General features: G+C 35.4%; 1 long non-coding RNA gene across 1 annotated transcript; it reads right to left on the minus strand.

Annotated features, from left to right (window-relative positions):
- Positions 1 to 10,597: 10,597 nt before the first annotated feature.
- LOC130956415 (uncharacterized) lies at positions 10,598 to 12,662 on the minus strand. The gene is made up of 3 exons (XR_009077096.1): positions 12,100 to 12,662; positions 11,417 to 11,518; positions 10,598 to 11,312 (listed from the first exon to the last, which is right to left on the minus strand). It is a non-coding gene; the product is annotated as an uncharacterized LOC130956415 (long non-coding RNA).
- Positions 12,663 to 14,003: the final 1,341 nt, after the last annotated feature.

A 14,003-nucleotide genomic window follows, 5' to 3' on the forward strand; every position in this document is an offset into this window, starting at 1 on the left:
TGTAAGCAAGCCACTCTTCCAGTTAAATATCTGGGCATCTTGTTAGGAGCAAACCCAAGGTTGGTTAAGACGTGAAAGCCAGTAATAGACAAAGTGGAGGAAAAACTTAGTCTCTGGAAGGCCAATGTACTTAATAAGGCTGGTAAGTTGGTACTCATCAAATCTGTGTTGAATAGTCTTCCGGTTTATTATTTAAGCTTGTATAAGATGCCAAAGGCAGTCGCAGAGAAACTGATTTCTTTGTAGAGAAGGTTTCTATGAAGTAAAGAGGATGAGAGGAATGGTATGGCTCTGGTTGAGTGGGAAGTGGTGCATGCTCCTAAAAAGTTAGGTGGTTGGGAGTTGGGAATGCTATGATATGAAATATAGCTCTTCTGTTTAAATGGTGGTGGCGATTCTCTAAGGAGGAGTGCTCGTTGTGGAAGAAGGTAGTCTGTTTCTATAACAACCTAAATCCAAATGAGCTTCTGTCCTCACAGGAATTACTTGCTCGGGGGTCCGTGGAAGGATGTATGTCAGCTACAGTTCAAGAATCAAGAAGTCAGGCAGAAGATGATTACTGGGTTATCCATGGAGGTGGGTGACGAGAGACGAACTCGGTTTTGGGAGGATGTCTGGATTCATGGAGATCCTTTGAAAGATTGGTTTCCAAGGCTCTTTTTGGTTTCAAACCAAAGAGAATCAGTGATAGGGGATTGTGGGTTTTGGGATAGGTTAGCTTGGATATGGAATTTTCAATGGAGGAGAGAACGTTCCAATGGGAGTTGGATCTAGTGAACCAGCTCCACCACACTTTGAGACTAGTCAAACTTGCACATGGAAGAGAAGATAAAGTGGTGTGGAAATATGATAAACAAAGATTTTTTTCTACTAACTCATTTGTGCAGGTGTTGCAGGTGGAACTGGTCCCGGAGGATATATCAAGTTACAGCTTTACTAGGAGTATTTGGAAAGGTCTTGTCCGACCTAGAGAGGAGCTGTTTGTTTGGTTTGCCCTGACTGGCAGGGTAAATACGAAGGAGAGACTGAGTCGGTTTGAAGTTATTCACCAAGAAGATACTTTATGTGTTTTATGTAACAATGTTGTTGAATGCGGCCACCACTTGTTTCTTGGGTGTAGTTTTTCTTGGCAGGTATGGTGTGCTTGACTATCATATATTGGTATGCAATGGGTTCATCCGGGTACGATAAAGGAGCACTTCCAAAGTTGGACTGAAATCTCAAATAGAAAGGAGGAGAGTAAGAGATGGATGGTGTGCTTTTGTGCGATAATTTGGAACGTATGGTTGGAACAAAACCGGAGGATTTTCCATAACAAAGGAAAAGGGGTTGCGGAGATTATCAACATGTCCTTTTTGAGCTACAATGAGTGGCTAGGTGCAGATCCCTTCTATTGTTGATGGCAATACCGGAGATGACAAAAGGAGATCTATTCTTGCTTTCTGTTTGCTTATTCTTCTTTAGTTAGTTGTTTCCTATGGTGTTGTCCTTTTTGCTCCACTTGTTGTATTGAGTTTCTCTTTCAAAAAAAAAAAAAAGAATTTGACTAAATAATTGTAGTATATAAAGTATGAATATTTTGCTGAGTTACTGTATGTATGTGTTGGACACATTTTAGATATGACACTTATTACACTCGTTTGATACGCGTGTCTGTTGTGTCTAACTGTATCTTAATAAAAAATAAAAAAATTTAATCCAAATACACTTAAATACACCTAAATACTATTACGTGTCAGAGTATTCAGTATTATTCTTAATATATATTTTTGAAATAAATTTAGAAATAGTATATAATTATATATTATTATTTATTAAAACAAAAAATATTTTAAATATTTTATATAATTAAAATAAAATTTTAAAAATAATAAAAAATTAATTTATATTTTAATATCAATAAAATATCAAAATATCATTACAATTTATTAAAAAATACTTTATATTTTATATATATGCGTGTCTCTGTGTCTTATAAAATTTTAAAATTTGTATATCGACGTATTTCGTATCGTGTCGTATCTCATGTCCGTAAATCATAAATTGAAGTGTATATAATTTACTGTCAATGAGTTTATCTTCACATATATGTCCCAAAAATTAAAGTTATAATAAATGTAATAACTTTAAAATGTGTGTATATATGCGCACGTACATGTGTGCGTGTGTGTGGTATTTTTTCACTTGTTTTTAGGGCTGGAAGTGAGTCAAACTGAGTCGAGGTAGACCAATCTCAAGCTCGACTCACCAAAATTGAGCTTGGCTCACGACTTGGCTCATTAACAATCGAGCATAATTTTTAAGCTCAAGCTTGGCTCACCGAAAGCTCACGAGCTGGCTCAAATAATAGAAACATAAATACAAAATCTATAATTTTATATCAATAAATTATAACTTATATATTTTAAAAAATATTTAAAAAGAACAATTTTATATATTGTTTATCTATCAATAAATATAAATTTTTTATTTATGTCCTACATCAAAATTATATGTAATAAATAAATATAAAATTTTAAATAATTAAGATCATTAATATATATAATTATATATTACTATTTATATATATAATATTAAAAGTATAATATGTGTATTTATATATATATATATATATATATATATATATATATATATATATATATATTCTACGAGCCAGCTCACGAGCTAATGAGCTGAGTTTATCCAAGCTCAAGCTCAATTTATTTAATTTATGAGTTCAATTTCAGGCTCAAGCTTGGCTCACCAGCTCACGAGCTTAGCTTATCGAGCTATTAACGAGCCGAGCTCGAGCTGGCTCATGAGCTGACTTGACTCACTTCCAGCCCTACTTGTTTTATTTGACTTATTTGGTATATTATATATTTTTCCATAAAACTATTTATCTTTTTTAATCACTTCTTCTAATTACCCGATATATTGTTTTCCAGTTTTCCTACGTATCTATACAGATGAATGAGGGTAACATTTTAAGGCTGACAATAATGCAATTCTTTAAGGGCTGGGCTTGTCTTTGTTGTTGGGGTCCTTGATGATGGCTTCATTTGATCACCATTTGTGACGTGCTTTGCTTCACAATTAAGTGTGATACATGGATGTCATGATTTTCCAGGTTACTCTTATTTATTTGATTAAATATGATAATAATTAATATATAGGAATCCTTAATTTTACACCCTGCTAGCTTTATCTTGTGATTAAAGACAATAAATTTATACAGAGACTATTCCTATTATTTCCCATGCAATACATATAGTGCTTCAACAGTTTCTCCTAATAATAAGATTTAAGAGAAATTATTATTAGAGGAAGAAATCAACTACCTTACGGAAGTAGTTAAGAACTTATTATTTTTGGGTTGACCACCCTATTTTTTACCCCGTTAGATTAAATAGGTTTGACTAACTAATAAATTGTTACATGGGTAAGACAAATTCGAATTTCAATATTTATTTAAACAAATTTTAATACTTAAACAAATGAGTAAATTAAATATTTGACCGGTTAATTCAATAAAAGCTGTATAGATTATAATTTAAAAAGAATTTTAACTATATTAGATGTAACAATATTCTAATAATTTTAAATGTTAATCTCAATTATAAAATATAACATATATATTAATTAAAATCAATAATTAAAATTATTGAAACATCCATATTATAAATACATTTAAAAACTTTTTTATAATTTATAGGACAGATATTGCCATATTGGATCAACAATCCAGGCCCAATGGCCCATCACTCCCTATATCTCACAACCGCAAAAATCGAACGGCCTATAACTGAGAGACCCCCACAAAATCACGTGCAACTTCTTACTCAGCAGGAGTCAGTAGGGTTCTACTATAAGTAGTAACTTCAACCCTCTTCCTTTCCGCCGTCACCTTCTCTTTGCAGCAAAACTTTCACCAACTTTTGCTTCACATGCTTTCAGATTCCTTCGCTAAGCACGTCTCTCACTCCTTTTATTCATTCTCAACCGGTTTCACCTCTCTCTTTTTCTCTTTATATCGCAATCAAGTTCAGATCTCAGATCTATTTCACAACTCTTGATCGGATCTACTTGTTAATTAGTTTCAATGCTTGTGAGTTCTGGATCAGTTATTCAATGCTCGTGATGTGTCGCGTTCGTTCCTCGTCGGAGCTGTGCTTTGCTTCGTGGACGAAGCTTGTGGCTCCGAACACTGTGATTCCTTTGATTAGATACAATAGAAGGATTCTGTATAACGGTTGACATGAGTTTATCTTGTCTTTAAAGATATCTTTGCATTTCATATGAGATTTACAATAGTTATTGGTAATATAAATCTCGCATGAAATTTAAATTTATATTTTAAAGTTAGGATAAGGTCATGTCACCGTTAATACAGAATCCTTCAATTATATTTAGTCAGGGAATTCTTTTAATTTTGCTGAAATTGTTACTTTGCAGCATTGTTGATTTTCATTGTAATGTCGAATATTAGTAAATGTCATGAATATGATTTTCATTGTTCTTTCTCCTGTTTTATTCATGTGAATTTTTTCGTTGACTCTGCTTGTTTATTTAGTTGTTTTTTTCTTTCAATTTTTTTAACTGAATGACATCCAAACCTTCAAAGTAACCCTGGCTTGAAAAGTAATTATAAGTTGAACACACACATAAATATAATTAAGCCACGTACATGTAGTAAGACACAGTGAATGAATGAATTAATATATTTGTAATGAGGTTCTTGATTTTTGGATCACATAATCAAATAAGTGGATCAATTGATCCGTCGATTTTGTCTCATAATCATCTTTGTGGTGTTATTCCAAAAAGTATGATTGACTTATATAACCAATTTCAAACATTGAACGATCTTAAACTCATTTTATAATTTTAGGCCTTGTTGGTTCAATTTTCTTTGTATGTGTTTTCATATTTGTTGTGAATTATATTGGGTTAATACTCAAATTCGTCCCCGAAAGATTACGCGATCTTCATTTTCGTCCCCGAATGATTTTTTTAATCAAATTAGTCCCTGAAAGTTAACGAATAAGTCAAATTAGTCCTTCTGTCAGATGGGCGATGACGTGGCACGTTAAGTGCCACGTGGCATGATGACATGGCACGCCACGTGGCAGGTCAACGCTACGGTCAACGCCACGTGGCAAGTCAGCGATACGTGGCACGCCACGTGGCAGGTCAGTGCCACGTGGCATGTCAGTGACACGTGGCATACCCGTGACATGCCACGTGTCACTTGACATGTACAAAAGTTTTTTATAGTCAAAATAGTCCTTGAAAGTCTAGGATTAAGTCATTTTCATCCTTCAAATTTTAAAAATTAGTCAAACTAGCAAGGTAGTTAAAATCGCGACTCTACTCGTAAAATCGCACGATTCTGCGATTTTGTTTCTCCCTATCGTCTCGTTTATGCTTTTCGTCTTTCAAGAAGCAGCTCCGTGCTGAATCCCCGAGGAAACACGTTTAAACGCTGGAATCGCGAGTTTCTGGCGAGGTTGCGTTCCAGTTTTAAGAAGGATCCAGAAATGGTTTTCTTAGCCCAAATTGCAACCAATTCAAACCCTAGAGCCCAATCTGAAGTGAAGAAGGTAAATGTCCCTACAAATTCTTCTTAAACCGTTTACCCTAGCAATTTTTCCTCAATCTATGACTGTCTTTTCAGTTTTCACCTCATTCAATTTATCACTTTCCCTCCCTCTAAACTCTGAACTCCCTTTGAATTCTGAAATCACCAAATCGGAGAAGAAAAGTTGTGTTACCGCGACCCATATGGCTTGTCGCGGTGCCCCTGTGAGTGTATCTCTGCCTTTCTGGCTCTTTCTGAGTGCAACTGTGACTGCATCGGAAGGTTGCTGACTTTGTGTTGCTGATGCTTTGTGTCGCTGACTGCCGGTATTCATGGTTGGTTGTTGCTGCCTACTGCGCTCTTCGCCTCCCCTGTTTAGTGAATTTAGGTAAGCCTTAAATCTGGTTTGCCTCCCCTGTTCAGTGATTGTTCATTTTAGTGGTTTGTGTTCACAAGTCACAATAAAGCTGTTCTTCATTTCTTTGCAGGTTGAATTTTTTTTGTTGAATTTTATTTAGCTGAAAACTTGAATTGTTAATTTATTATTATGGCATTGGATATAGTTTGCTCACTATTACTACAACAGAAAAGGAACAATTTCAGCCAAAGATTTCGCACTTTCCTTGGTTGTAGCTGTTGATATCAATCATATAAAAAACTGTTGGATAGGGTGGAGGAAATGAACGATGATTCGCATCTCAGAAACATAAAAATCACATTTCAAGAGTTTGAAGTCTTTGCAAAATTGCGCAAGCAGTTGGAATTCTTCTCCCTAGCCATATTCAGCTATGAAAAAATCAGTGGAGAGTTGACAAAATCTGATTTTCAAAAAGCAGCATCACAGGTATGTGGCATCACTATTACAGATGCAGTTGCTGACATAATTTTTCATGTTTTTTATGCTAACCGGGATGGAAACTTAAGTGCTGATGAGTTTATTAAAGTTATACAAAGAAGAGAAAGCATTGCAGCACGTGAAGGCATGGGGAGCTTGTTATCTTGCTTTTGGAACTGTGCAACAAAGCATTCATCAACTAAGATTCAAAGTTAATGATGAATTAATCTAATTAAGCATTGCAATGAACTCAACCATATGAAGCAACACAGGATGAAGATTCATCATTCATTACCTTAGCAAGGAAAACTTGCCATAAACACTATCACCATCACATGATTTTGCTGTGTACTTAGAGATGTACAGTGTTCAATTTTTACTTTTTGTTCAAGATCTTTCCTTTTCTGAGAATTTGTCCTCATATGATCATTTTTGTACATACTGATAAACCAGCTACTATTAAATATTATTGCTTCTCAAAAAAAAAAATAAAAAACTAAATACTTATGCTACAAAGTGAAGGGATACTGTGTAAAGGATAATTGAAAATTTTATATTATGGTGTAATGCACAAGATAATTAGTTATTCATTGTAGTAGTTTAGTTGCTTTATTTATTACTTAACTTTATTTCATGTTTTATAAATCTGTGAGTTGTGAATTGTGAATTTGTGTTTTAATTTGTGATTGAGTTTTGTTATGAATTATGACTTTTGACTTGTAAATTTGTGTTATCAAATTTTTTATAATTTTTAATTTTATATTTTACGAGTCACGTTTACGTTCCGTCTTACGATTCAACGACTTACGATTTTGAACTAACTTTTCGAGTCGAGGTAAAAACTACGAGTTCACTACCTTGCAAACTAGTCCTTATATAATTTTTTTTATTTTTTTCATAATATTAAATTTGAAATATTTTTTGATACTACTAATTTTAATAGAAATATAATTGACAAACAAAACATTAGTAATTGTATCTTTTCTTCTTAAAATTTTTTTCAATAAAAGTATCTCTCTCTTTTAATTCTTCTCAAAATCTCTCTTATTCTTTTCTATTTTAAAACATTTTTCTTACAGATATTTTGCTGCAGTATATATATATACTCAAAATTGAAATGTATGTATTTATTAACCTAAACAAAATTATATGCTCAAAATCAAAATTTATGTATATTAAGCTAAACAAAACCCTGAAAACCCTACCCGGTTCCCCTGACCCGGTACACACTAGTGCACCTAACCCTCCAGCAGTAGTAGCTACAAACCTAATGAAGAAAAGAAAGAAAGGGGAAGCAGGGGAGGGGTTCCATGGAAGTAGAGTGAGGGAGAAGGAGGAAAGGCAGCGCGGTGGGTGTCACTGCCATCGTCGCCGCCATTGCCGTCCGTCCATGGAGCCTTGTGTCGGGGCGGAGGAGAGGAGGAGGGAGCTTGCCGTCGCGTCACCACGTCGCCATCGAGCTCGCTGCCGGCGAGCACGAAAAGAGAGATCGGATAGAGAGAGAGAGAGAGAAGACTTACGAGGGAGTCACCGCAGGAAGGAGTTCGCCGCCGCGTCCCGTTGCCTGCGCCGCCGTCATTCATCCTCCCTGCTGTCCGACGCCGTCGCCGTTCGCGAAGAAGAGAGGGAGCTCGCGTTGCCATTAGATCCGCCGTTCCTCACTGTTTCTGTCGCCGCCGTCAGTGCCTTGCTGCTGCCGCCGCTGCCGCGGGGAGCTACGCCTCTATGTTTCTGGCCACCGGAAAACCTCGTCGCCGTCGCCGAAAAAACTCTGCCGGTAAGGGTTTATGTTGGTCTTCGTTTCATTTGGGTTTCCGGAAGCTTCATTGTCGCTGTATGTTAGTTTCAGCTATCGTCGCCGGAGATCTGGTCGCCGCCGCCACTAGAGGTGGTTACCGGAGCTGCTGCTAAGCCGGTTCAATGAACGCTGCTGATTCGTTTTCATAGTTAGGTATTTGAATGATTTTACAATCTGAAAGTTGAGTTTTTGTTTATTGGAAACTGATTTGGTCTTGAACTTATTGAAAAAAATTATATAAGGACTAGTTTGACTAATTTTTAAAATTTGAAGGATGAAAATGACTTACATTTGGATTTTCAAGGACTATTTTGACTATAAAAATCTTTTGTACATGTCAAGTGACACGTGGCATGTCACGGGTATGCCACGTGTCACTGACATGCCACGTGGCACTGACCTGCCACGTGGCGTGCCACGTATCGCTGACTTGCCACGTGACGTTGACCGTAGCGTTGACCTGCCACGTGGCGTGCCATGTCATCATGCCACGTGGCACTTAACGTGCCACGTCATCGCCCATCTGACAGAAGGACTAATTTGACTTATTCGTTAACTTTCAGGGACTAATTTGATTAAAAAAATCATTCGGGGACGAAAATGAAGATCGCGTAATCTTTCGGGGACGAATTTGAGTATTAACCCGAATTATATTACTAGGGTTTATCTTCTTGTATCTATTTGCTCATGGATATAAGTAGGGCAGTTAAATGACAAATCCATGACAATAAATCAAACACACAATTTCAGCTGTATGTCTAAATACATGTAAAAAAATAGACATATCTCAGCATTTTTTTTTGTCTAATCTCAAGATATATATATATATATAATGAATTACTATCAAATATTTTGTTAAGTGAGCATAAGATGTAAAATATTGTTCAACATACAGTAACATTTTTTATAAATATAGTCTACATTATTTAGTATATTATATGGATACATGAGATAAAAGGAAAAACACAACAATATATCTCAAAGCAAAACGGAGGAAATAATTGATAGAAAACCAAAAGTATAAATATTAGTCAGAATTGTACATTATTTGTACTTTTAATTAAAGATTAAAATGAAATTTAAATTGATTGCAAGACTTTTTCTACACAATCATGCTTATATTCAAGATAAGACAATTATAAATTTATAATTGAATCTCAATATCTCAAGACCAGTAAGATAATAAATTAACAATTCTTCTAAACTATCACCATTTTTTCTACACAATCATGCATTTACCAACTTGCTTCACTGCCATGGCATGGTCATAAGTAACATTATACACAGCCAAAGCATCATTATAAATATCATCATTTATGTCTCTTGCACTATCTTCCATATTGTCAGCACGACCATACAATATACAAATAATATAACTAGAAAAATATGAATTTTACCTGCTTATAATATTTGATGACTTCATCTGCCTTCTCTTTGGAAGAATCTTTGTCATTTTCTTTGTCTCTTAAGGCAGCAGTCATATCACTCTTATACTCCTCATATAAATTTCGTCAATTTTCCAAACTTGTTTTAGGTACTTCAATATCAAAACAAGGGAGTTTTTTTATTTCTGGTAACATGGACAGGACGATAATCAGCATACATAAAATGGACAGATTGTACATCACCTTATATAAAGTACTTGGAGGAAAATAAATAAATAAATCATGAAGGTAAGCTTCAAAACCAAGTTAAGGTTGCTGCCTTATAACCAGAAGATTGCAAGTTTGAATCTTCATAAACACCCCCTATCCTCTATGAAAAAGTAGAGCAATATACATCTATCATCCTGGGACCTTGCCAGATGGTAATGTTATGTGCTTGACAATCCTTTTCTGTATTTATATAAATACATAAATACCTGGCTTAAATGCAGAATCTTCTTTATGTTGCCATCTGAGAACCTCCTCATATATCATTCCTAACACAGAGGTTGAAGTGAATGATTTCTCCTTTTCCATATAATGTGGGAACAATTCTGCAGACAACTCTTTTGGGACTTCAATCTGTTGATAGAGTACATGTTTCAGAGTTCAGACTGGAAAACACAGATGGTATTCATTCTGGAAAGCATTATTTGTAAATATTTACATCAATAAAACCAAATTCAAAGTGATGTTATCTATTTGACCATACAGCACCAGAAACATGATTTTTCAATCCTGAAACAAACATTTAAATAGTAGAAAACCGAAAACCACGGATGATAGAATAAAGGATATGAAATCATTGCATCTATTGGCAATGGCTGGCAACAAATGAATAAGAGAAGTTTAGGACAATTGATCAGAAGTGAAGAGACATGCACCCAGATTTGCACGCCATAATGATAAAGATAAAGATAGGAAAAACGACAAGCTAGACAAAATGTTGTTTTACTCAGTCATAAGTCATAATCCTTGGCTTTGTCACCGGTTTTTGGGGAATTCTTGTGGTTTTGTATTTCAAAAAGAATTGGAGGTATGTTTGCTTTGAATATGTGGACAAGGTAGCAGATAAGATATATGTTGCAGGTGTCTTGAAAGTAGCCAAACTAGAGGAAATGGTGCAGAGGAACCAACCAGTAAAACTTAAAAGTTTGAAGATTAGTTTTCACCATCCTCATCCATAGTTCACCTAATGTTTAATGAGATTGTTTGTGTGATTAGTTTTTCCTTTTATGACTAGTTTTGTTTTGTTTCTGGTTTGTGTGTACTTGATCTTTTGCTCGGTCAGACTTATAAATAAATTATTTATTATTCAATCTTTATGTTCTATATTATCCATATCAATAAAATGATATAGTTATATAAATACACACCCTTTTATTTGGACATCAGGTAGGCAAAAATCTCAGAACAAAAACAAGAACCAATAATAACCACAGGACTACTGCAAAGACTTTAGTGTCTTGTAATCCGGTGTCAGCAATCTTTTACATTATACATTTTTCACATGATATGAAAAGGATAACATAATTGACATTTTTGGTACCATTTGAGCTAGGCTACATAGAAAACCAAAGTAGAAACCCTGCAAGCAAACTTTGCAACGGTCTCTGTCCCTTATTAGATGCACAGTTCTTTGCAGTTGATGTTTCAGTTGTATCCTTGTTTTTTCCATTTTGGGAACTTCCTTAGCTGAATACAAAGAGGATACACATTGTAATTATCATTTTTGCTTCCAGTTAAGCCTAAACAAGTGCAAAACCAAAAAAGAATATGTACTTTGACATTATAATTACCAGAAGGACTAGGAAAAGGAGTTTTAGAGCCGCCATTTGAGTTCGGATCAAGTTTATTAGAAGATTGAGCTTCAGCTAACTTAGGATCCAAGTGCAACAGTGCTGCTCAAACAATTCCAAAGTCAAGTTCTCAAAACACAATCAATAGCTTAAATTTTCAGAACTAAAAGCTATTTCAGATATCATTGAGTTCTGAATTAGTTAGTTAGATAATTAGTTAATAAGATGATGGTTCAATGCATACCATATAATTTTGTTACGCTGGTATTTATTTTAAGGGAAATACAGAAATATAATAGAACAGTAAAAGATAATAGAGGAACTTTGAGAGTCCTCTTCTCTCCTAATCTAGGCCTTTCCAAATCTTTTCCTACCTCTCACCTAATCAGCTCCTCTTTTTATTGCCTTCCCTCTCTGTAATCAAATTAATTATCATAATTATCTCCTAAAATCAAGCATTCAACTCCTATGATTACGCCTCCCTAATTCTCTCATCTGACTAATCCAATCATCAATTATTGTCACTTATGCTTACATATTTTTCTTGCCCTATTATTCCTCCCTTTTTTTTTATTACTTCTTCTAGAATAATGATAAGATAAAGGAATTATTTTTCTTCCCTTTTTTGGCTGCTTTTGATGCTGACTAAGCATTCTCTCCCTCTCCCAGATATGTAAAAATACCTTATCCTTGAAGCATCACCTTGTCCTCAAGGTGAAAGGAAGGAAAGGCATCTTGAATTGCAGCTGCTGCTTCCCACGAATCCTCGAATTCTGGACGGTCCCTCCACTTGATCAACACCTCCAATTTACCAGCCGAATTTTTTCTAATAGCTAAGATTTCTTGGGGTTCAACTTGTAGTTCATATTCTTCTGTTAGATTTGTAGGAAGTGGCTGTTCAATAAAAAAATATGGAAGACCGGATGCACCCGAACTCTTTCCGGTAATTTAAGCTTGTAGGCAACCTGTCCAATCTTCTCAAGAATCTCATAAGGGCCATAGAATCTTGCACTCAACTTTTGGTTGACCCTTTTTGCCAAGGTCTTCATTCGATAAGGCTGCGGTTTGAGGTACACAAACTCTCCCGACTCAAAAGTTACATCCATCTTCTTTCTATCAGCATATGTCCTCATTCGGTTTTGGGCCCTTTCTAGTTGAAACCTTAATTCATCCAACATCTGATTCCTTTCCTCCATAAGATTTCTTACTTCTTCAATCGCAGCTTCTCCCTCACCCCGCAACAAAATCGGGGGTTCCTTCCATAAAGAGTCTTGAAGGGGTCATTTTGATCGACTCATGATAATTGTGTTATACCAATATTCTGGCCAATTCAACCATCGGGGTCATTGCTTTGGAGTAGACCCCGCAAAGTACCTGAGGTAAGTTTCCACACACTTGTTGACCGCCTCGCTTTGCCCATCCATTTGGGGATGATGGGCTAAGCTCATCTTTAATGATGTGCCTGCTGCTTTGAAGATTTTGGACTAGAAACACTCATGAACAGCTGGTCACAGTCGAAAATATTCGATGTAGGAAACCCATGAAGTCTCACCACTTCCTTTACAAATATGTCTGCAACTTCCATTGCTAAATAAGGGCAAGATAAGGGAAAGAAATGAGCGTACTTAGTCATCCTATCAACCACAACGAAGATGGTGTCCTTTTCTTGTGCCTTTGGTAGTCCTCCAATGAAGTCCATAGCTATATCCAACCAAATATTTGTTGGAATAGGGAGTGGCTGTAGCAGCCCAAATGGAGTCAAGGTGGAATGTTTGTTCCTTTGGCATACTTTACATTGTCTCACGTAATCCATGATGGCCTTCTTCATTCCCTCCCAATACAATACTCCAGCTATCCTCTTATACGTTTGGAAAAAACCAGAATGTCCTCCCAACTTTGTGTCATGGAATTCCTTCAATATCTTGGGAATCAACTTCGAATGCCTTGAAATAACCAAACGCCCTTAGTGCAATAATGATGCGGTAATTTTTAACCACAAACTAACCGATAAATGCACCAGGTCGTACCAAGTAATACCTCAGGTGAGTGAGGGTTGATCCCATGAGGATTGATGGATCAAGCAACAATTGTTAAAAGATTTACTTAGTTAGGCAAGTAGAAAAGGGTTTTGAGATATTCAAATGGTTTAAATTTGAAAATATCAGAAGGCAGGCATGCAAGAAAATAAGTTGAAAATAACATATTGGAGAAACAGTTAAGGCTTTAGAGTTATCTATTTTTTCGAATTAACTTTTCTTACTAACTATTTTAATCATGTAGGATTTAATTTATGGCAAATTATATGTGACTAGACCCTAATTCCTTAGACCTTTCTAGTCTTTTCTAAAATTCATTAACTGCCAATTCCTTGGTCAATTAATTCCAATTAGAAGCTGCATGATCAAATTCCAGTTTATAAGCCACAAAAACTCTAATTACCCAAAAATAAAAGGATTATATGTCACGTATCCCGTTAAATCCAGATAATTAAAATTTAGGAGAATATGTTTTCAAGTTGTTGTTCAAGTAAAGAGCTTTTTCAAGTTTTACAAAAACTCAAATAGAAAGAGGGTCATACTTCCGTTCC

This window comes from Arachis stenosperma, chromosome 10 (assembly GCF_014773155.1).
Source record: "Arachis stenosperma cultivar V10309 chromosome 10, arast.V10309.gnm1.PFL2, whole genome shotgun sequence".
NCBI classification, from domain to species: Eukaryota; Viridiplantae; Streptophyta; class Magnoliopsida; order Fabales; family Fabaceae; genus Arachis; species Arachis stenosperma.